The sequence below is a fragment of the Sorex araneus genome, chromosome 3, assembly GCF_027595985.1.
Source record: "Sorex araneus isolate mSorAra2 chromosome 3, mSorAra2.pri, whole genome shotgun sequence".
NCBI classification, from domain to species: Eukaryota; Metazoa; Chordata; class Mammalia; order Eulipotyphla; family Soricidae; genus Sorex; species Sorex araneus.
Window position 1 is genome coordinate 22,366,080 of NC_073304.1, and position 14,959 is coordinate 22,381,038.

Sequence of the window (14,959 nt, forward strand, 5' to 3'; positions counted from 1 at the left end):
AAGCCCCCTGGTGCTAGACCACTGATATGAGCTATAACTAGATGATATACTTGGATGCCAACATGAGGGTGGTGCGTGGGAATTTTGGGTAGAGAGAGGAGAAAGAAAGATTTTTCTTAAGGATAAATAAATCCCATATGATGCTTCTGTGCCTAAACCATTTTTTCAAAGATATCATTACACCCCAGATATTGAGTTTTTCAATAAAAGAAACTTTCTACCAAATATCCTCCAATATCTTCAAAGGCAGATAGATACATTATCTATGGTACAAGATGACACATTGCCTCTGTAATTATAGAGATATGCAACCTTCCAGTTAGCTGAAATGCCATTAAAAGTTCATACATGACTCTGTAAAACACAGAAAGCTAGGACTTTGGAGAGAAAAATTATTCATAACAACAGGACTTTAAAGGAAACATGTTTCTTTATAATATACATATAAGTGCACATTTTTATTTATGTAAACAAGTAGTTGGCTTAATTCATATAGTGTGACAGGATAAAATAGCAATTGTAGACCTAGTCAAGGGCAGATTAAAACAAAACAAAAAAACCCACCTCCCAGGACATAGCTCCCAAAGTCAATTGTTTTCTATTCTATCAAAACAATCGAGTTGTTGCAAGCAACCTAGGAATATATAAAATTCAAGAAGCTTCTGTGTTTTACAATTTTCCGAATAAAGTGTAGGATAACATTGCTTTGTCTTTTCTCCCTTGCCACAAGGAGCTTAGGTTTATCGAGTTACACCCATCACAGTGCTCCCAGGTCACTCCCATTCCCCTGTGCTTATCTGTAACTTCTCTATGCTCTCTTCCTCAACCAGTTGATCAGCTTTTTCCCCTATCAGATTTTGTTAACTTGTAAAGTCAGATTCTTCTAAGACACTGAACTTGTATTGTACGTTAATATTGCCTTTCTCCCCTCCTTATATATTTTGAATAGTTTACTTTTAAAGCAATGTCCTTTTTGTATGGACAAAGGAAGACAGTTAATATTATGCTTTTGTAACTTGGGAGTAATTTGTCTCTGAACAACACAAACTCCGGGGCATCTGCTTCCTCGATTTAAGTCTCAGTTGCCCTTAGTTCCTAGCACCCCAAAAGCAGGGTCCCAACAAGGGACTGAATGGACCCAGGGCAAGCTGTGAGCTACCCTGGCATCAAAATGGGCCAGGCAGAAGTGCCATGATACTCAACTATAAGTTGAGAGTATAGTCATGGACAAATGCTGTCATAATCCAAAAGTAATGATTAGATTAGGACCCTGCTAGGGATAGGAAAGACTAATCTGGCCTGAGCACTGTAGACTGAGACTGAGATGACCTCAGGAAAGCATTCTGTAAGCTTAATGTATCTCTTACTCTGTCCATACAAAATGATTATTATTATGAATGCCTGCATGTTTGTTGGAAAAGAGAAACACACCCAAGGGATGCTCTTGAGGGAGTCATCCTGCTGTGTATCTAACCTAGAAGATGAATCCCCTGAGGGAAAGGCTTTACCCCTATTGATTGTGACCTCACCTATGTGTAAGCCTCAATCCCTCATGCTTTGGAATTTAACTAGGCTGTAAAAATGGGCTGGGGAATCCAGAGACAGAAGGAGAAGGAGAATGAGAGGGGCAGAAGGAGAATGTAGTGGGATTGAGAAGGAGAATGAAGTAGCATTGGGGGAGGAAGAAGCAGGAGGAGAACCAGAGGAGAATGGAGATGGGTATGGAATAAACTGCAACTGAGAACAGCCAGCCTGGTCCTCATTCCTTTCCTCGCCGGCCCATTGCCCTCGGCCTCCCAGGCGGCGGTGAGAGAGAGAGAGAGAGAGAGAGAGAGAGAGAGAGAGAGAGAGAGAGAGAGAGAGAGAGAGAGAGAGCCACCGCAGAGGCCCCTTCATATTTTATTTTTAGGGAATACACAATAGAGCACATCTAGAAGTTTTGGTCAACATGAAATTCAGCAGAAATTGAAGAATGATGTTAAGATAGAGATGTTCTACTTTTTTCTATAGTACTAACCCTTTCAAGAGATTTCTTGATGGTAACACTTTCACAGGTGTAAGTTTTCACTTATTGCTAAACAGGAATCCATGGGAATTACACTTGCTTACCCATTCCCCTGAACCAGGAAGGGACGATTTTGGTTCTAAAATACATCCTACTACTGCTATTTAATGTACACGCAATAGGAAACAGATTCAGTAATGGGCAGGACTGTTCGCAGCTTATATTTTGCATAACCCTTTGTGAGAATAAACTTGGACTCATACTCTGGGAAGGCATTTATTTTTACAAATCAGAGTTGACACTTGGCCCTATGGTTCAAGGAGAAATAGTTTTCACAAATAAGAGCCCCTGTAGCTTGTCAGGGATTATTATGAGTTGCTCAAATCTGTGCCCTCACGAATTTTATTTCTACCATCTTCAGCATGTTATATTTGTCAACTTTTTTATTGCTTATGTTTAATTATAGCCCGTTTATTTCTGGTGTGCTTGGCTAGTTACTTATTGATGGTGATGGCAATAATCTGCTGAGAGCCTATTGGTTCACAGGAGATAATTTTATATTACCTTGTTAGTCACAAACAGGTAAAATTTTAATGTATTTCTCAATATACACTTGTAATTTCCTACATATATTTTCATCTACATTTATTTGCATTTATATTGAAGGTAAAGAATGTAAACGACTTTATGTTCTTTTGCAAAATAGAACTATTAGATATAATTTGGTTCCATTCACTTGTTTTCTCACTTTACTTTTTTTTCCCTTTGGATGGTATGATTTTTTTGATGAAGTTAGATTTTACATTGAGTTAATGCACAGATATTAAGAAACTTGTGACAAATATTCATAGGGACATGATCAATACCCCCATTAAGAGGAAGGACAGTCATTTTCTATCTTGTCACACCTCCTTTCCATGGATGCTGTAGGTTGAATTTGCATCAGCATATGTGAGTTTTGTGGACTCTTTTTTTAAAAAAAATTATTAGCAAATCACCATGAGTTATTTAGACTCTTGAATGTGTGTGTGATTTCCATGTTCTTTAACTCTCTATAACATACTTAAGAATATTAAGCCACTGCACATTCTACCTGCTTTGTTCTCTTTTATTGCTCAGTTTTAGTTTCTCAACTAAAGGATTCTGGTGAACATCTGGGGCCGCCTTTTTCTCTCAAGACAGTAAACTGGGCCAGTCTTAGGACGCATCTCTTTTGTCTTCCTCCTCCTGACAATCACTCTATGACTTTGCTTGATCCCCACTGTCTTGCAAATCACTATTTCAAGTTCTTCCCTTGATTGTTCCGACTCTATTTTAGATTTAGTATTCTGTTACTCTGCCTAACCTATAAGTAGACATAAACCTGTTTGTTCCCACCTGACTTCATTTTTATACCTCTCTATGCAGAGGGTGCAGGTTGAGAGTGGGGTGGGGTGGGTAGAGGGTGAGAGAGAGAATGACAGTGTGACCCAGAATGTGGTGTCCTTTAAATTAAACCATGTCATGGGTCTGGAGGGATAGTGCACCAGGTCAGGTATTTGCCTCACATGTGGCTGACTTGAGTTCAATCCCTGGCAGCACATATATTCCCCTGAGCCCATCAGGAGTGATCCCTGAGTTCGGCATCAGGAATAAACACTGAGCAGCCCCAATAAAAAATAAACTGTTAAGGGGCTGGAGCAATAGCACAGCAGGTAGGGCTTGCATGCCTTGCATGCGGCCAACCAGGGTTCGATTCCCAGCATCCCATATGGTCCTCTGAGCACCGCCAGGGGTGATTCCTGAGCGCAGAGCCAGGAGTAACCCCTGTGCATTGCCAGGTGTGACCCAAAAAGCAAAAAAATATATAATAATAATAATAAAAATGAACTGTTAAGCTACATGTCCATATAATTTGAGGTTTTACATTATCCTAAAATAGCCCTGGCACTGTCTAATATTCTAATATCTATTTTATATTTTTCCATGATTGGAGATGTAGATATCCTTAAAGTACAGTTATAGGAGTTCTACAGTCAAGAAAAATGTCTGCAGTTCAAGAAGCTGCACAATACTAATTAAGTAACTGCAAATATATATCTAATATTTCCTCATTTCCATTTATGTTATTAGTCTGCCTTACTTTTTCCCCCCACTCTCTCTGATAACACTTGATTAAGCTCAGTGGTTCCAGGGATTGATTTGGTTTGTGCAGCTACCATTCTTATTATCTTACCCAAGAAGTATAGTTTTTTTTCCCCTCTCCTGCTTTTATATTGTGGATCTATGCCTGTCTGACCTGTCTCTTTGCCAAATGAAATTAGGAAGTGTTTTCAAACAAAATGAAATGAGTAATTGCAGGGAAGTGAGGAGTTTTATGCTATGAGCTGTTTTATTCATTGAGTATCCTTATTTTGATCTTTAGACACTGGTGTGCACTTATTATTTTGAGAAAGTTCTATATAAATGAAGAACTTATATTTTTAAGACACTTTATTTTTCATTAGTTTTTTTTTCATTAAAATTATATACTCTCTCTCACTGTTGAAAATACATACAAGTTCAAGGAAATAAACACCTATTGTTTCAGAATATCTATGACTAAAAATTCATAATAGGTGTGCACATATTTTTGTTGAGTGAATAGGAATTTTATATTTTCAAAGATGGAGTGGTTTTAATGTTCTTGTCATGAAACAAGTATCGTTTCTACTAGTGTAGGAGTTTTCTTGCCAGAAGGAATGCTGTTAGGTACCAGAATTAAAATGAACAAACAATATACAGTTTTCTTCTTTAGCGAAAAAATGGAAATGTCTAGATCCTTTTTTTTTCTCTCTTGTCTGTATCCTTTCTTGCCAAAATCTCCAGAGTTTCTGAACTGTCGTGTAAGGATACAGTTATGCACAGGTAAAATTGTTCTGTAATAGATTGTGGTGATAGGGGGGAAAGCCTTATTATGTAGGGGAAGGAGCCTTAAAGGCCCTAGATTTTTGCTATTGCATCCAATAACTTATTGAACCAAAATTGTCCCTTCCTGGTTCAGGGGAATGGGTAAGCAAGTGTAATTCCCATGGATTCCTGTTTAGCAATAAGTGAAAACTTACACCTGTGAAAGTGTTACCATCAAATCACATTCACTCTCAGAGGACCCTGAATGGAACTGCCATTGCTGCTATTATTTTTTTGGGGGGTCTACATTGAATATGAGCAGGCACATGAGGAAAACACAAATGCAATGGAATAATTTCATATGTTACCTTTACTTCTGCTCACTCACGAGCACTTCTTTCAGAGTTTTCTTACATTCTGGATCTTACTGACCAAGGTAAAAATTGTTTTTCCCATTTTCCTTTACTCCTCTGAATTCAGTCCCTGCCTACTAAATTTTACATATGGCACTGGTATCGTGGACCTTCTGTTTTTTTTAAATTTTTAATTTTTTATTGAATCACCATGCTATAGTGGACCTTCTTAATTCTGTTAACTAAGCAGATTATTTTATTAAAAAGCCCATACATAAAATGAAATTAAAATTTTTAAAAATGTGCTCCTCCCACAGAATATGTAAATTAGAAATGACAGTATAACCAAAGCAATCAAAGTAACTAAGTGCTGCAGCTACACTAAACTTAAATCCTAATCTCTTCTGATGAGTTTTCATAAGAAGTTTTCCTTGAATTACTCTTAAGTCATTCAACAGCCCAAGATTTGTACTTAACTTTCATCACTGTCATCCCGTTGTTCGTCCATTTACTCAAGCATGCACCAGTAATATCTCCATTCGTCCCAGCCCTGAGATCTTAGCAGCCATTCCTTACTCGTTTTTCCCAACCATTGGAGGCTCTTTTCAGGGTAAGGGAAATGAGACCTGTTATTGTTACTGTATTTGGCATATTGAATATGCCATGGGGAGCTTGCCAGGCTCTTCATGAGGGCGGGATACTCTTGGTAGCTTGCCGGGCTCTCTGAGAGGAATATATACATATATATATAATATACATAATATATATATTTCCCTTTATGATGATGTGTCCAGGAATATGTTCATGCATGAGGCTTGGCCCCAGTGTGTGGAGTGTGGCAGCGATGGGGTAGTAGAAGTCGGCTGCTGGTGCCGGGTCCCTTGGGGTGGGAAGGGCTCTCACCCACTCCCCTTTGGGGCACCCCTGGTGCAGAGTCCGGTGGCATGACTATGGGGGCCTCATTTATGCTCCCTTCCAGGAGAAGCAGCTGTGAGTTCTGGAGGGTGGTTGATGAGGCGATCATAGTTAACTTTAGCACTGAATATTTTTCCTTTATTTGTATAAGAATATCTGTAGATTTCAGACTTTGAGACCATCACTTGGCTTCAATGTATCTTGGGTCACTGATCTCTAAAATTAGAATAATATTTATTTAATAGCTTTAAGTAACCAAACTTAATGTAAATGTACTATGTTTAAAGGACAAAATTTAAAATGTTTAGCACCATTACTGGCAGACAAGTTAGTGGATAAAGAGATGATCATGTAAGATATACTCAAAGTAATAAAGGACCTGAAACTGGAGAGAGCATAATTATACTCCCCAAAAGTATTATTCAAAACTTAAAATAAAGTAGAGGATAAAGCCATATGTCCTTTGATGCCATATAAGGACATTGCTTATTTAACACATTCACCAAAACACATTTAATTTTGTGGAAATTCAAGATTATGTTGACCATAGATATTTACAACTAATTGGTACACAAATTGTGAGATAGCATTTATGATTGGTAGAAAGGTAACACTAAAGTTTAAGGCCTTTGGTTGTGTGAAACTTTAACAAGTTTTTTAAAAACCTAACTCTGTATTTCAATATTGCTTCTAAATGCCTGTAATTCTCCAGGTCTTCTTTTGCATCTTGTTGTTTATGACTTTATCATCCTGTTGTTTCCCTTTGTTAGATGTTCTTCTAGATTTATCAGAGATGGGTTTATCACTTTAGAAGAATAAGATTTGTGCATGCCATATTTTTAGTTTTTCTTTAAAATTTGCATCAGTGGCCAATAGTTCTGTAGGTTCTGATACATGGACTATTATAAACTTCACAATCGTGAATTTAACTTAACTTTATAAAAGTCATATGAAATAGAATCTATAAATATTCACACTCTAGAGACACAAAGAAATTTATTAACATGTTGAAGGTAATAGAGTTATCAACCTATTAATCTTGATAGAGGCAATGTTTCACCACAGATTGTTCACCCCATATCAATGATATAATCTTATGTGACATATATTGGCATTATTATTATATGGAGGGAAGGGAAACTAGATGATCTATGTTGACAGAGATTAAAAATGTATGTATTTGGAAAATGTGAACATATGGATGAGATACTGTGACTAGAATTCTACATCAAAATAGTCTCATCTAAGTATGAAGATAGAAAGATCAAAAGCAGTAGTTTTTAAGACCTACAAGCCAGCATTGGTCATTAAATTTGAGGTTGAAAATTTACTGCTTTTAAGTATTCAGAATGACAGATTATGATATAAGTAATACCCAAGAACACTGTATAGAACTTTCCTGGATAGAACTTGCCTTTTTTATCCATGTATCTTAGATAAGTTGGTTGTCTCAAAGACTGACCCATCTGGAACTTTGCACTCTAGCACAGTAAGTAGTAAAGAAATGAAGTTGTACTTACTTTTGATAATAACTAAGTAGTAAAAATTACATAAGGACCAAGAAGAGAGATTTTCAGGCAAGCTTGAGTTTCATGTAAACTCAAACTCTATCCAAGTCCTAACTCACCTTATTCCTAAGTCTATGGCCTCAGTTTTCTCATTATCAAAATTGGGACATGGATATCAGTATTTTGTACTGATGAGATGGTTAAAGAGCTGACAAATTCATAAAGTTCCTAGCAGATTTTAGGAACTTAATAAGGACTTGAATAATGTCAATTATCATTAGTTATAATGAAGACCATCACTATATCTAAATTTTTAGATACCTATCACACTCTATAGCTATATAAAAGCTTCAAATGTCTGTTACTAGCCCAGTTTCATAATGTTCAATTAGGATTGGTATTTAAACCATTTTGATACTAAAGTCAATTAACGTAATGACTATATTATGAAATTATTTACAATTTATATGCAATATATGTTATATACATCTTATACATTTTTTTCTTAATAAGTAAATGCCCCAGGTGAATGTATAACAATAATTCAGTTAAACATTATTTTCTTTGGGCGACCATATCTAGAAGTGTTCAGGGTTTACTTCTGGCTCTGCACTCAGGGATCACTCCTGAGTGTGACTGAATGAATAAGTGATAAAGTGTATTTAAAATGGCAATTTGCTGAGGATCAAACCTGGGTCAGTTGCATGCAAGCACCTTACCAACTACACTATCTTCCCAACCACCTGACTGATTATTTTTTTAAGTGTAGGCCCTATTAGACCTGACACCAAAGAAGCAGTGATGGATGCAAAGTAAGAGATTCTTCCCCAGTGAACTGAGTCCCAGAATATACATTTGCTAAAGGAAATGAGGAACTATGAGAGTTGTTTTTAACCTTCATAAATGTGTACCATACAGAGTAGAACAATAAAAAGTAAGTTACTTATTTTTGTTTTTTGGGGGGCGGGGGGCACACTTAGTGATACTCAGGGATTATTCCTGGCTTTGCACTAAGGAATTATTCCTGGAAATGCTCAGGGTACCGCATGGGATGAAGAAGATTGAACCAGAGTTGGTTTGTGTGAGACAAGTACTCTACCTGCTGTGCTAACCTTCAGACCCCACAAATCACAGTTTTAAATAGTATATGATCTTAACAATATGATTGCTTAGATTAGAGACTGAAAGATATCCAGAACACTGGCAGTGAATAAAGCATATTCTTCTCTGCTTGCTGGACTGCTTTCAATCTTCTCTAGCCTTCTTTCACATTACACTTACTTGAAAAATACTTGAAAAGTTTTAAAGACTCATTTGTGGCCACACAACACATCATTATAGGGGGAAATAAATAAATAAATATATATATATTTATCCAATATATATATATATCCAATATATATATATATATATCCCTCTTGGAAAGCCCGGCAAGCTACCGAGAGTATCCTGCCTGCACAGCAGAGCCTGGCAAGCTCTTTGTGGTGTATGATATGCCAAAAATAGTAATGATAATATATCTCATTCCCCTGATACTGAAAGAGCCTCCAATTGTTGGGAAAGACGAGTAAGGAGAGGCTGCTAAAATCTCAGGGCTGAGATGAATGGAGATGTTACTAGTGGCCGCTGGAATAAATTGATGAACAAAGGGATGACAGTGATACAGTGACATATTTGTCAATGAACACTTTACTAGTAGCAACAGTTTTTCTGGATAGAATGTAATCCCCTGGAGCAGTTGACCCTGCTACTTTATGTTCCCTCAGTATTACTCTTTATATTCCTAATGAAACATTTTCATACATATATATTCCCATTAGGCCGCACTATCTTCAAGAACAGGACTTTATCTCATTCATGAATATAGTTGCAAATACGGAATGCATGATTGATGAGTGACTGAATGAATAAGTGATAAAGTGTATTTAAAATGGCAAACAATTCCCTTCATAGTGAACTTTTTCAAATACCTTATTTCTCAAAATAGCTTATTTTCTGGACAGGAAGATGGAAAGAAAAACACATCACAAATAGATGGACATATTATAGTCAGATGTCCCTGGTAATTATTGCTATGCAAGTACCAACACAAGTATATAACATAATCCCAGGGTACACACATGGAGGAAAAAGACAAAATTAGCATGCACATATCCATCCTCTGGTTTATCCACTAAGTAATGCATATATTGTTTTTTTTTTCTAAAGCCTGAATTGAAAATGTGTTTTTAACAGATTTGATCAATACACCAACCTACATTAAAAAATAAATAAACCCACACAATAAATAAAAAGCAAAAGGCCAATCAATAACCAACAGTGCCGCTTAACAGCCACTCCAGCAGAAAACTGTCTGAAAAGGCACTTCACACTCCACTGTCTGCATGATCCACAGCTGCTCGCTATTGATTTGCTGCAAGCAAAGAACATCTATTATCACATGCCAGTGTGAACCAAGCAATTTCTCCAACAAGTAGCCCACAACGTCTGACTAGTAATGTAACACAGGTAGTTGGGTGCTGAGTGTGGACTGAGGACCCACGCATGGCACCCACTCTTTATCCCATAAAGTCACTACAAACACCTAATTTCCACACCCAGGATATTCTTGTTAAGAACTCATGTGCCACATTCACTTCTCCAGAACACAAAAGAAATAATTCAATCTCAGAATTATACACAAGCCCTAACAATTACCAGGGACTGGCTAAAATATTAATTTCTGGTGAATGGATATATGTGATGTCCTTTAAATCTGTATTTTTAAAAAGTCAACAAAATAACAACTCTCCTGGATATGTGGAAAATATGTCAGTTAGTTTGATTTTGTAAAACTTTTTACAGGATATTAAAAGATTGAAAAACAGCACCCATAAGCTGACAGTGTAAGTGGCAGTTCATATGATATAGGCAAAGGATTTTCAATTCTTCTAATCTTGCCCAAAGCCCTCAATTCTGATTTAATGTACTGGTTAAAATGCAAAATCTATATGATTTTATATACATATATATACACATATATATGCAAAACTATATATGAGAGAGAGAAAGTATTTCTATGTTCCTATGCTATATTTTTCCTTAGAAGAACCCTTGTAAGATTTAATTTATCTCATGGTTCCCAAAATGCCATCATACTATTGTGACAGTGAGTTGGCATTAAGTAGAAAATTCCTGTTAAGATGTTCACCTCTTCTGTTTGGAATTTTTCAGAACTTGAGGAACATAACATGTGTTCTTAGAAACAGCTTATTGGATTCTACATGAACTTCTAGTGGAGTAATTTTGTCTGTTGTTTCAACATAGCCCTAAAGTCACTTATGGAAACGTGCTCTGATTTTACCATTAAATGAAGCGCTGGGAGGTCAGATCTTAAAATGAAAAAAAGACAATTAATAAATTAATCATACTTAGTTTCCAAATAGAAGTTTATTGTTTTCTATCAAATACAAAGAAATAACTCTTATCCAAGTAGACAGCCAGAGGCAATACATGATATACATTTGCTGCTACCTTTATAAGAATAAACCTGAAGTGCACTAGTTTCTATTAAACAAAAATGTTATAAAATGTTATCTCTCTCTATCTCTATCTCTCTACCATTCTCTTTACCTCTCTCACTCTCTTTCTCACACACACACACGGAATCAATAGTTTAAATTGTCTAATTTTGTGCTACTCATCCTAAATTCGTTTTTTTTATATGTGTATGTTCCCTACATTGATTTGGACTGTGGCACCACCAGGAGTGACCCCTGAACCCAGAGTCAGGAGTAAACCCTCAGTTGAGTGTGATCCACAACCAAACAAACAAATAAATGTAAACTACTGGACAGGAAATCATGTGACTCACATGTGTAAGATGCTGGGTTCAATTCTCAAAACCTCTAAATAAATAAGCAAAATTCGAGTTTAAATGTAAACTACTGATGGAAGCCATATTTATGTGACAACACTTTAAAAAATTGTTAGGCAACAAAATTCAAGCAGCTAGCAGTAAAAAAGTATCATAAATGACAAAAAAATAACCTTTGACAAAAATGAAAAACACTCTAAAATGTATGGTTTTCTTAAGAAACTTGAAAGTCGGGCCAAGATATAACTTTTGACATATGAAGAACTGAACTCTCCAAACCTAGTCATTTCCCTACTGAGTATATTTTTATTTTTAGATGTATGTGGATAAATTAAGATGGATAAATCAATTTATGGAGAATTAAGCCTGAGAAAATCAGAAAGGCCAAAACTTCCCCCCACCAATCTCCCACTAGAATTTTGCTATTACATTGAATTTCTAATCAATTCATATGATCTTATGGCAACTTAAAAAGAAATAACACACTTCTTAGAGACACAAATCATTTTAAAGAATATGGTAATTTCAAGAGTTGGGTAAAGCACAAATTTCCTTGATGAAATTTTATACTTCTAACACTATTATCTAGGTCCAAGTTGGTCACCTGTAGTCTGCATGTAACCAAAGCAAGTATTAATGCTTTCAGAGCTCCTCCATTTAAAATTCCACTTCTGCCTTTTTTTCCACAATCCTCTTGCTTCATCCTTCTTACTATTCTGTTTAATTATTTGCCCATTAAAAATTTCCACACAGCTTTTGCCAATAATAATCAGGAGAGTAACACTGAACAACAATCCCATAACACTAACACTATTGTATCCATGTTGCCTAAACTATAATAAAATAATTTTTAAAAGAGAAATAATTAACTTTTCAACTTTGCTGATGACACTGAGAGTTAGTGCTCTGCTGCTGATGAAAGCTAAGCTATCAAGACTCGGTAATGCAAATAGATACGTAGAATATCAGATAGAGTGTGCCAGCGTGGTAGTAAAGCAAATAGGATGCTTGCCTTGAAAATGGCCAACCCAGGATTAATCCACAGCACCCATATGACACCCTGAGCTCTTCTTAGAGTGATCCCTAATGCAGAGCCAGGAATAAGCCCTGAGCACCTCCTGGTATATTCCAGAAAGCAAAATAACAATTAAAAAATGTAAAGCAATATCAGATAAATTATTTTTGAAGACTTTTTGATAAGGTAGCAAATTATAAATCTATAGGTCAAGATTGCACAGAAAATAATAATTATCTATGTTGTAAAACAGTAATCCTAATTTACTAGATACAGTAGACTTTCTCTAAAGCTAGATTCTAAAAAAAAAAACTTTCCCAATATTTTAAAGGACAAACATTAGATACAGGGTCAGTCACTATAGCAATTTTAAGCAGCATACTTTTGATATGTTTGGTTGAATTATGTAAGAGTTTATATCCAAACTTTACAGTGATATACTATTTATCTAAACTCTCTATATAACTCACAATCTAAAATTAAAACATATGTGTTCATATTTTCACATACTCATATAATCACATAAATGATGTTCTACTTTTCAAACAGGGAGTAGAAATGCTGGTTGTTGTTTTTTAAGTGATTTAGGATCAGAGGTTATCTACAACCAGACATTTAACTGCATTATTACCTTAATAAAGCCCAATATGTTACCCTAGGTGTGGATTTCTTAGCATTAGTTTTGAAGGTCTTGAAGCTGCTGCCATAAAAGAATGTTGACCTTTCCCAAGAGCAAGTCTAGTGAGAGCTTCACTGCATAGCAGCCATTGCTCATGACAGAAAATGCAATAGTTCTCATTTGGGACTGAGAATCAATCTTCTTTCAGAGGAATCATAAATAGCAACAGAAATACAGAAAATATTTTATGGTTTTTAGCAGAAAGCAATACCTGACTAGAGTGTCAAAAGGAAGATGTCAAGGAGAGAAAAACACCTACCTCTGACCCCTGCTCACATTCATAAGTTAGAAGAACTTACCTTTCTGTAGGTCTTTGGTTCCATCTCCTCACCACTGTCTACTGGGCGTGGTTGTATATGGGATTTGGAATAAACTTGTGAGGATAAAGAAGCATTTGCCACCGTTTGGGGGAGAGGGGAAACCATCTTATGCAAGCAAATTATAGTGAGGTAAGAAAGAATATTATACAATATCCCAGGTGTTCAAATGAATCCGATACTTCATGTTTCAGCATGGGATGATATTTCCAATAATAAGCACAAAAATATGACATTCAGCAGCACAAAATACAAGGATAAAGCAATCTTGCGCCAAAATTCTCTGCAGAGTATATACTTTGTATTATAGAGCTAGAACCATATGCTTATACTTAGATCGAGTATCAAAGAGATTTCTCCCACACTATCAGTCTACCACTATTGTTCACTTTGTTGGTCTTAAGGGACTGATGGGGCACATAAGACAAAAAGCTAAGAAAGAAGTGCAAAGAACAAATGACAACTTCACACAGAAAAAGGTGAGAAAAAAAGCAATCAAGTCACACAAATGTGATACAGATGGTACTCTAAATGATAATTGATACCTGCTCCCATGTGGCAGAAGTATGAGTTTGCTATTTACCCATATAACAAGCATCTCTTTTATACATGAATAGACCAAAAGACTGAGCTCATATTGAAAAACAAACTCCTCCTAGGAAGGCCAAGAAAGAGGTTTCAAAGGTTATCAGGGCCCGTTAAGCAAGCACTTAAAAAAATGTGTCTGCAATAGGTAATCAGAAATTTCAAGAATTGTTTTTTTATGTTTAAGAATGCCTACATTAGAAAAATGGCATGAAATGGACATAGAATATATATTATAAATTCCCACAGAACTTGAAGACTCTAGAAATCAGGGCTAGGTTCACCTTCAAGCAATCAATCTCTTAGATTAAGCCAGCTTCCAGGTCTAAACTTCACTAGTGGACTAAATAGTCATTGGCTCTCTCCCATAATAAACCAGTGCAAATATATATATATGTATATATATACAGACATATATACATATGTATAAATAAATGTACATATAACAAACTGGCTATATATGTTCATATACATATATATTATAATATAAATATTATTATGTATAGTAGATATAAAAAACACTTTAAGCAAGAGGGGAGTTCTTTACACTGGAAAGATTACTTAGACTATTAAAACATTCCTAATTAGAAAAGATAACAATAAACTCTGAATATTTTCATCAGTTGGAAGGCCCAAGAAATTCTCTAAATTCAAGCTTTTTGAGCAAAAGCTACATTCCTTAAATAGCCTCTAACCACTAGTCAATACAAATGGGAAAGTCTCCAAATAACCATTTATATTATTTAATTAGGGGAACTGAAATTCCTAGAATAAATAATATTGCCTGAAAATTATGATTTTCCATCATAACTAATCTAACATAAATTTAAAAAATGGTACAATTAAAAGTCATGCTGT

General features: G+C 35.7%; 1 protein-coding gene across 19 annotated transcripts in view; it reads right to left on the reverse strand.

The window, feature by feature from the left end:
* The window catches only part of NRXN3 (neurexin 3), a 1,748,572-nt gene that overhangs the window by 850,578 nt on the left and 883,035 nt on the right, over window positions 1–14,959 (reverse strand). The gene's annotated exons all lie outside the window — the stretch shown is intronic.